General features: G+C 46.5%; 1 pseudogene; it reads right to left on the bottom strand.

Annotated features, from left to right (window-relative positions):
• Positions 1–4,088: 4,088 nt before the first annotated feature.
• On the bottom strand, positions 4,089–9,105 carry LOC128567463 (probable ribosome biogenesis protein RLP24; annotated as a pseudogene).
• Positions 9,106–9,367: the final 262 nt, after the last annotated feature.

Below are 9,367 nucleotides of genomic sequence, written 5' to 3'. Positions count from 1 at the left end.
GGGCGGTGCCTGTGGCTCAGTGGGCAGGGCACCGGCCCCATATACCGAGGGTGGCGGGTTCAAACTGCAACAAAAAAATAGCCGGGCGTTGTGGCAGGCACCTGTAATCCCAGCTACTCAGGAGGCTGAGGCAAGGGAATCACCTAAGCCCAGGAGTTGGAGGTTGCTGTGAGCTGTGTGACACTACGGCACTCTATCGAGGGCAATAAAGTGAGACTTTGTCTCTAAAAAAAAAAAATCCTAGGGGCGGCGCCCGTGGCTCAGTCGGTAAGGCGCCTGTGGCTCAGTCAGTAAGGCGCCTGTGGCTCAGTCTGTAAGGCACCGGCCCCATATACTGAGGGTGGCGGGTTCAAACCCAGCCCCGGCCAAACTGCAACCAAAAAATAGCCAGGTGTTGTGGCGGGCGCCTGTAGTCCCAGCTGCTTGGGAGGCTGAGGCAAGAGAATCACTTAAGCCCAGGAGTTGGAGGTTGCTGTGAGCTGTGTGAGGCCACGGCACTCTACCGAGGGCCATAAAGTGAGACTCTGTCTCTACAAAAAAAAAAGAAAAAAATCCTAGAAGAAAATGTAGGAAAAACTCTTCGAGACATAGGCTTAGGCAAACAATTATGACTAAGACCTGAAAGCCAAATATAGGAACAACAATAAATAAATGGGATTTAATTAAATTAAAAACCTGCACAGCAAAGGAAATCATTAACAGAGTCAACAAGCAACCTACAGAATGGGAGAAAATAATTGCAAACTATATATCCAACAAAGAACGAATATTCAGAATTTACAAAGAACTCAAACAAATGAGCAAGAAAAAAACAAACTCATCAAAAAATAGGCAAAAGATATGAATTGAATTTTTTTAGAAACAGACAAATAACCAACAAACATATGAAAAAATGTTCAACATCACTAATCCTCAGGGAAATAAAATTAAAACCACGACGAGATACCATCTTATGCCTGTTAGAATGACCCTTATTAAAAAGTCAAAAAACAATAGATGCTGGCATGGGCTAAGAGAAAAAGGAACACTTACACACTGAAGGACTGACTGGTAGTACAACCCCTATGGTAAACCGTACGGAGACTCAGCAAGGAACTAAAAGTACACCTGCCATTGGATCCAGCAATTGCACTATTGAACAGCTACTCAAAGGAAAAGAAATCATTTAATCAAAAACTCAGCTGCCCTCAAATGTTTATTGCAACACAATTGACAATTGCAAACACTATGGAATCAACTTAAGTGCCCATCAATTCATGAGTGGAAAAAAAAGTGACACACACACACACCATGGAGTATTACTCAGCCATATAAAGGAATGAAATAATGTCTTTTGCAGCAATTTGGATGGAACTGGAGTCCATTATCCTTGGTGAAGAATCTCAGAGATAGAAAAATCAAATACCACATGTTCTCACTAATAAGTGGAAGCTAAACAATGGGTACATGTGGGCACAAGGAGACCTAAAGGACATTAGAAACTAAGAAGAGGGGACGATGGAAGGTGGCAGAGAGATATTAGTTGGACACTTACCTTCTGAACAAAATGAACTCTGTCCAGGTGACAGGAACACTGAAAGCCTTGACTTCAGCATCATACAGTGTATCCATGTACAAAAGCATTCGTATCTCCTTAATATTTTGAAATTTAAAGAAAGAGGCAAACAATAAGATTCCACGCAATATTTTATAAAAAGTTAAAGTCTTATCTGAATAAATTTTCATTAGCCTCAAAGTAAAAAAAAATACATATAGCTAAACAAGAAAACCAACCAACCAACAAAATACCTAAATGTCCAAAAACAGGGAAAACATTCCATAAACTATGCATGATCACTTAATGAAGCTCTTCTATTAAAATTGTGACACATAGTGATATTGAAGATGCTTTGATATAGTAAATGAAACAACACAATACAAAATCGTATCTGCAGTATGGTTTCAGCTGTGTTAAAATGTATATGTAATTGAGAAAAATTGGGAGAAAAAAATCATCAGGGTTCTTTATGGACAGTGTGGGTTATACGTAATTTTCCACGCTCTAATGTCAGATTTCCTGTAACATTTGTATATTGCATTTATCATTATTACATTTTTAAGGATGAAAGGAAAGATCAAGCAGGAGTACACACCTCTCAGCTGCAGGTGTTTGGCTGCTGTCTTGGTGGTGAGCACACTTGGTGGTGAGCGCACTTGTGCCTTCCCTCTGCTGCTCCGGCCATCCAGATCTACATGTATTATTGTTTACTGAAGTCCGTGTTCAGTGACATAAACTGTTTTTAAAATGTTATAAATTGTAAATAATTTTCACGTGAGCAAAGGTATGAATGTTTAGTTATGAGAGATTTGACTTTAATTGTTCCATTTGTAAAACTCAGATGCATCCTGTAATCTTGCCTTCAGCGTAGTACATGCGCGGGGGCCCCAGGTCCTCTGAGGAAGGAGGTGAGCAGGGCAGCAGCTTGGGGAGGGGAGCGCAGGCCAGGGAAGGGGAGAGCGGGGTCTGGCCCTCCCTGCTGCCTGCCCTTCCTCTCACTACTGGATTCCTCCTCCACCTAGTCCAGTCCTACCACCCTCAACAGCCACTCACATCTGAGAATTTGATGGATGAGCCGGAGTCTCTTAGCTCTCGGCTGTCCAGCTGGAAACCCAACAAGGCAGGGAGCCAGGGTTAGGCCCAGAACCTTAAGTAGAACTTTAGCATCCACCAGGTAGCTGCTAGTGATTGATTCTCTCAGGGATGGCCTGGGGTCACCTGGAGGCCCAGATTTCTCTCCTGTAAGGGGGAGGAAGATGCCTGGATGTTTGCTTAAGCTTCTCCCGCTGCCAGAGAGCCCCTTCTCTCCTTGGCCTGACTAATTTCTTTTCTTTTTATTTTAAAAATGGTTTTATTTTTTGTGCCACAAACAGACAGGTGTTCTAGCCATAAACTCTACTTTCCAAAAATAATTAGGAGCTTTTATAAAGAAAATCACACAACAAATTTTAAAAGGAACTGGATTCCTCTGCTTCTAGATCACTGCTGGGCTAGAAAAAGAAAGCTTATTCTGCCAGGAAACACAAGTTAGAACTGAGTATTCCTCAAGTGGAAATCATACAGTGCCATTTCAGGGAAAGATTATTCAGCCTTCATCCCCAACATCCATAACTACCTTTTAGAAGAATTAAGCCAAAACAGTTCAGTCTAGGCTTTATAATACAAGACTATTATGCTAAAGCCTTGCTAAAAACAGGAAAGACTGATTAAAATAAAAGATATTATCGGAGACTAATAGTCACAAATTGTTAGTTCCTTGCTATATTCCCTGTCTATAAAACATTAATAAAGGGATTATTTTACTGCAAAGAAAATTTTATTTTTACATATCACTGGCCGGAATTTTGTCCTTAGTTATTACCTAAATGCTGTCTAGGGCCATCATCTAAATGGCATGACCATTTCATGCCCACAACTCACTTCTGTTTTTACAAACAGAATTATCATCATTTACATAAGCACATATGTGGTGAAGGTTTAACAGTGAGATGCAATCAAACATCCATGCTCTGATCTTTTGCAGACTACAGTGTAGGAGATATATTTTTTTTTTCCTTTTTTTTTTTGAGACAGAGACTCAAGCTTTCACCCTGTGTAGAGTGCTATGTCATCACAGCTCACATCACAACTCCTGGGCTCAAGCGATTCTCCTGCCTCTGCCTCCCAAGTAGCTGGGACTACAGGCGCCCGCCACAATGCCCAGCTATCTTTTTTGGTTGCAGCTGCCATTGTTGTTTGGCGGGCCTGGGCTGGATTCAAACCCGCCAGCTCAGGTGTATGTGGCTGGCGCCTTAGCCATTTGAGCCACAGGTGCCAAGCCGGAGATATATTTTTAATCCCCTTTCGTTTGAGTGACCTCGTGTAAAAAATAAATCAATAACTTAAAAGTTCTAGTCTCCAAGGACATTTTCAAATGTATGCATAGAAATGATTACAGACAGAAAGATTTTTTTTTTTGGTTTTTGGCAGGGGCTAGGTTTGAACCCACCACCTCCAGCACATGGGACAGGCACCCTACTCCTTGAGCCACAGGCACCACCCAGAAAGAGTCTTAAGAAACATCTTCCATGTCCACATCCTCTTGTAATTGCTGTCCCACTTTCTCTTCCAACTTCTTTCCTTTGCCTGCACAAGGGGCTCGGATAAGATGGATGTTTCTCCTGGCTTCCTGGATGTCCTGGACTTTCTGTAGCTCTTTATTTTTCTTCAGTCTGTTTGTTATAAATTTAGCTTGGCGTTTCTGTTTGATCTCTTCAACTCTCTTCATTGCACCGATAGTTTTATTCCATAGCTCTCTGGTATTTGACAGGTTCGTTTCTACGTTTTCCAAATTCAAATGAATTATCCACTGTAAGCTCTTTACCAGCTGCTTTCTGGAATGCTTTGGTCCACCTGAACTTGCGAGAATTGCACTTCTTTTTAAAGTTTTTATGACATTTGGATTTACAAAATCTAAACACTTTGCAATTATTGCGGACGAACATTATGCCGTGGCCAGGGTAGATTGGTCCCGAACAGAAATAACACTTCTCCATACTCACGTGGGTCCCGGCTGACCAAATGCTAAGCTTGAGAGGAAGCGACGGGCCTGAATAATCTACAGTCTTTAAAGACTCAGCCCAGGCACTGAGTCACTTCCTACATGAAGCTTCCTCTCTGTGTTCCTCCTTGCCAGGCCTGCTCTGGCTGAGGACACCAGGAAGACAGAGACAGCATCTTCCCAGGCATAGGCAGAGCTGAAACTTAGAAAACATTTTTTTTAAGACAGAGTCTCACTTTGTCACCCTCAGTACAGTGCCGTGGCATCATAGCTCACAGCAACCTCCATCTCTTGGACTGAAGTGATCCTCTTGTCTCACCCTGAGCCACCGCGCCTGACCCATTTGTTGACTGGAAAGAAAAAATCGCTGGCTTGTGACTTTCCTGGCCTTTGGTCTCCCTTCTTCCTGGGCCCCAAATCCTTTCTGCTATACATACTATCTTTTAGGGGACAGTTTCTTTGATTAACTTAGGTAACATGGGGCCAGGGCTGGTCTATGTGACCAGTAGAATATGGCACCAGCGAGAGCCTGGCACTTCTGGGATCAGGGAGTGTGCCACCCCCCGCCCCCTCTCCCTGTCTCTTCCCTTCCCCTGCCCCTCCTCCCGCTGTGGGGGAAGCCTGCTGCCTTGTTGTGGAGCAGCTCTAGCTTATGTAGCAAGGAACTGCCAATAGTCACAGCGGCGGTGAGCTTGGAAGCTGCCTCCAGTCCCCACTAACAGCCCAGCTGCAACCTCATAAGACACTGAGCCAGAACCAGCTACCTCAGCCTCCCAGTTTCCTGACCCTCCGTGACTGTGTGAAATAACAAAAGTTCTGTTGCTTTAAGCCACTCAGTTTTGGAGTAATTTGTTAGGCAGCAATAGATAACTAACACACCTCTTCCCCTCAGAGGTCTCTCCTCCATTACATCTTTTGCACATTTAATCTGGTCTTGACCTCAGCTTTTCAGAAGACTGAAATAACACAGGTGTAAACAGGTAGTCGTGAAACAGCCTGTCCTTATTGAATGTGGAGCTGCAGTAGAGACTCGAATCACCTCTCGTCTTAGTCATCCTCACGACAATCCCATGAGATGCTAAAACTGTCTGCATTTTATAGGGGGGGAAACTGTGACATACAGAAGTTAACTCTCCCGAATGTGGAGAGAGGAGGCAGGCTAGCAGAGAGCTGTGTTACCACAGTGGTTCTAGTTCTGGCTCTGCTGGGTGACTTTGGACAAGCCACCTCACTCCTCTGGACCTCAGCTTCTTCACGTCTACAGTGAGGGTACTAAAGAACCGGACCCTGAGGCCCCTTTTACAATGATAACAAGGGTTATCATTGGTAACAATAAGGTAATAATCAACAGGCTTCTGAGAGTTAGACTAGTAAACCCAGCATGGAATTAGGTGGGATCCCACACACAGACCATCTGTGCATGTGTGAACACGAACATAACACAGTGTCAGCAGGAGCCACCCTTTCCTTGGGGTCTAGAGATAAGACTGGATTAAGCCCATTCTAATTCCCAGGTCACATACGATGCTCTCCTTAACCCTGAGAACCCTTGTGGGTGGCGGGGGGTGAGGCTCTCAGGCTACCACCGGCTCCAGTTTCCCACCTTGTGGCTTCTTGGGCCCCCCGTTGCACAAGGCAATTATGCTTTATTCTCTGCTCATGTCAACCCAAATGTGACACACTGCCTTTCTCTCCTTGGTCCCTGTGCCCCACCTACATGACACGCACCTAAAGGGAAGCATCAACTACGGTCTCCAGGCCACCGGCCACACCACACAGCAAACTGCTGCCACTCAAAAGAGGCGGGCACTCTGTCGTCGTCAGGCCACTGTCCTGCTGCTGCAAGGGATTGCCGGGTAAAATACAGGATCTTTAGTCAAATTCGAATTTCGTGTCTCAGTGCCCATAGCACAGTGGTTCCGGCACCAGCCACATGCACCAAGGTTGGCGGGTTCAAACCTGGCCTGGCCTGCTAAACAATGACAACTGCAACAAAAAAAATAGCCAGGCGTTGTGGTGACGCCTGAAGTCCCAGCTACTTGGGAGGCTGAGGTAAGAGAATCGCTTAAGCCCAAGAGTTTGAGGTTGCTGTGAGCTGTGACGCTACCGCATCTACCGAGGGTGACATATGAGACTCTGTCTCAAAAAACAAACCAAAAAACCACCCAAATTTGAATTTCATGTAAACAACAGATAATCTTCAGTGTAAGTACGTCCCAAATTCTGTATGGGAAATACTGTACTAAAGAAATTCCTTATTTGTATGAAACTGAAGTTGATTGGGTGTCCTGCAGTTTTCTTTTTTTTTTTTTTTTTTTTATTGTTGGGGATTCATTGAGGGTACAATAAGCCAGTTACACTGATTGCAATTGTTAGGTAAAGTCCCTCTTGCAATCATGTCTTGCCCCCATAAAATGTGACACACACTAAGGCCCCACCCTCCTCCCTCCATCCCTCTTTCGTCCTGCAGTTTTCTTGATAAGGTCTGGGTTCCTCTCCCTTTCCAAGTTTCTCCTAACTCCTCCCTCCCGGATTACCCCTGACTGCAGATTCTGCTCTTTGTATCAATTGGAGCAATTCTGATCTCCCTAGAGCTCACCCAAAACTCAACCCAAGTCTGCACCTGCCTTTCTAAATCCCTTGAGGACATTTGCTCCTGTATGTGCTCAGGGCACCCACAGTTTATGTTTTCTTCTTTAATTCCTTCAACCTGTTTAGAACAGCATTTTTCCCCTCTGTTGCTGACCTGAAAAAATTCACCTTATGCATAAAGGCTTCTCCAGCTGACATTAGGGTGTAGCAGGCCTGTCAGTACTCAGACAATGCCAGCAACGCAGATGAAGAAAGATTTGTCCTCGGAGGCCAGCCAGCAGAAAACATGAACAGGGGATCAGGGGATAGGCAGCCCAGACACAGAGACCAGCTTTCGTATTCCTCAGAGAGGGTGGGAAACCATCCCCAGCCACAGCCCAGCCTCACCCACTGGATAGTGTGAGGGAGGGTAGGGGAAAACAATTTTGTGTGCAAATAAATTTGGAAAACTTGTAAAGCAGTGTTCATTTCAGAGCTTTGACCAAGCCAATGCACCTGGAAATGGTGAATTTCCAGGAAGGGAAGTAGGCAGCCTTTTGCAAACTTAATCAGCCACAGAGTACATTTTTTGGAAAGCAGGTCATGCAAGAGTGTCCTGCTTTGGGAAATCCAGGCCTACACCTTCCCCTCCCCTAATTCTGTTTGTAGGCTCATCAAGCTCCTGAATTTGAGTCTCAGATACCCAGAAGTTGTGAATGGGATGCACTGCCATCAGACACGAGTGTACTAATCCTTGCAAAGGGACAGCCTCCATGGAAGACGAATAGACCCAGACGGAGGAGAATGAATCAACAGGCAAATGTAAGCATCCAGTCAATCTGGGGGTCCTGTTTTCTATTTTCATTTAATGAGCTGACATTCTGCTTTAGACAATGGTTGTCTTCCCATGAGTCTGGTCAACAGGCTCATTCACAGGCTGGGTGTGCCAGGGACACTGACAAGACCTCACTCCTGGCCTGCTGGGCTCCTGGCCTGCTGGGCTGCAAGGATGGGCCTGGCCAGAGTTACCAGCAGGCCCCTCATCACTGTCCATGGAGCACCTTTCAACTCTACAACTATGGGCTCAGAGGATGTGGATCTTTCCTAAGTATTAATTTGCTCAGGGCCAACGGGGTGGGTCGCCATAGATGGGTCGGGCATCTTAGCAGTGAGCAGAAGGCCAGAGGGGCGTGAGGGAAGAGAGAAGCAGGGAAAAGGGAAGTGGGAGAGAGATGAGGGACGTGTGTCAAGGGGGTGGGAAAGCAGGCAGGGAGCGGGGACAGGTGCACAGGGCGGGCGGGCAGCATGAGGCTGGAGGAAGCGACTGGTGCACCCCGCTTCAGAGTGACCCCAGGAGAAGCAGCCACGGGCAGAGGCCAGTCCTCCCTGAGAGGGCTGAGAGATGGCGGCTGCCTTGGCGGAGGCAACCTTGAGGCAGGCTCTGCTCTGAGCTCCCTCTCCCGAGGAGGAAGCGCGGTGCCAGTGAGAACCCCACTGGGGTTCTGGCTGGTGGCAAGAAAGTTCTGGGCATTGTGGATTCAAAACCTTCTGTGCCTCCATCTTCCTGTTTGTGTGTCCCTTTTGTCAGCCACTGCCCTGGTCCTGCTCCTTTGGCCCATCCTGGCTGTTCGGGCCGAGGGAGCTCCTTTGGGTCGTGAGACCCTCCTCCAGTGGCCCTGCCTCACCACTGCCAGGACACCATGGCAGCCCATTTCATTTCCTTGGCTCAGCTAGCATCTGAGCTGACCAAACCTGCTGTCCTCGCCTGTGCCCCGTCCCTCCCCCCCGATAAACAAGACAGGCCTGTCACTCCCTGCCCCATCCCCACACAGCATCAGGGCATGATCCCCGCCGAGTTCTCAGAGCAGTTGGGATTGAAACTGTATTTGAAACATTTCCTTACTTCCTTGTTCCTCTTGGCACCCTGATCACCGCAGTCTCGGCCCCAAACACCCATCGTGCCAGCGTCTTCCACAACCACAGACCCACCCAGGCAGACTCAGAGTTCCATAATGTCAAGTTGACTGAACTGCAGTGATTGACTAACCCAACTCATTTCACAGATGAGGGAACCAGGTCGGGGAGAAGCTGGCAAGCGTTGCACAGCAGTGAGACCATCCAGGTTTGGGGATCTCCACGACCTCCCTGAACCAAAACAGTGAACGAAATCCAGTGTCGTTCATCCAGCTTTCCTGCCTCCAAGTGGTCAATGATGAGAG

The sequence above is a fragment of the Nycticebus coucang genome, chromosome 16 (assembly GCF_027406575.1).
Source record: "Nycticebus coucang isolate mNycCou1 chromosome 16, mNycCou1.pri, whole genome shotgun sequence".
Lineage (NCBI taxonomy): Eukaryota > Metazoa > Chordata > Mammalia > Primates > Lorisidae > Nycticebus > Nycticebus coucang.
Note: the sequence above shows the minus strand (reverse complement) of the source record. Positions and strands in the feature narration are given on the sequence as shown.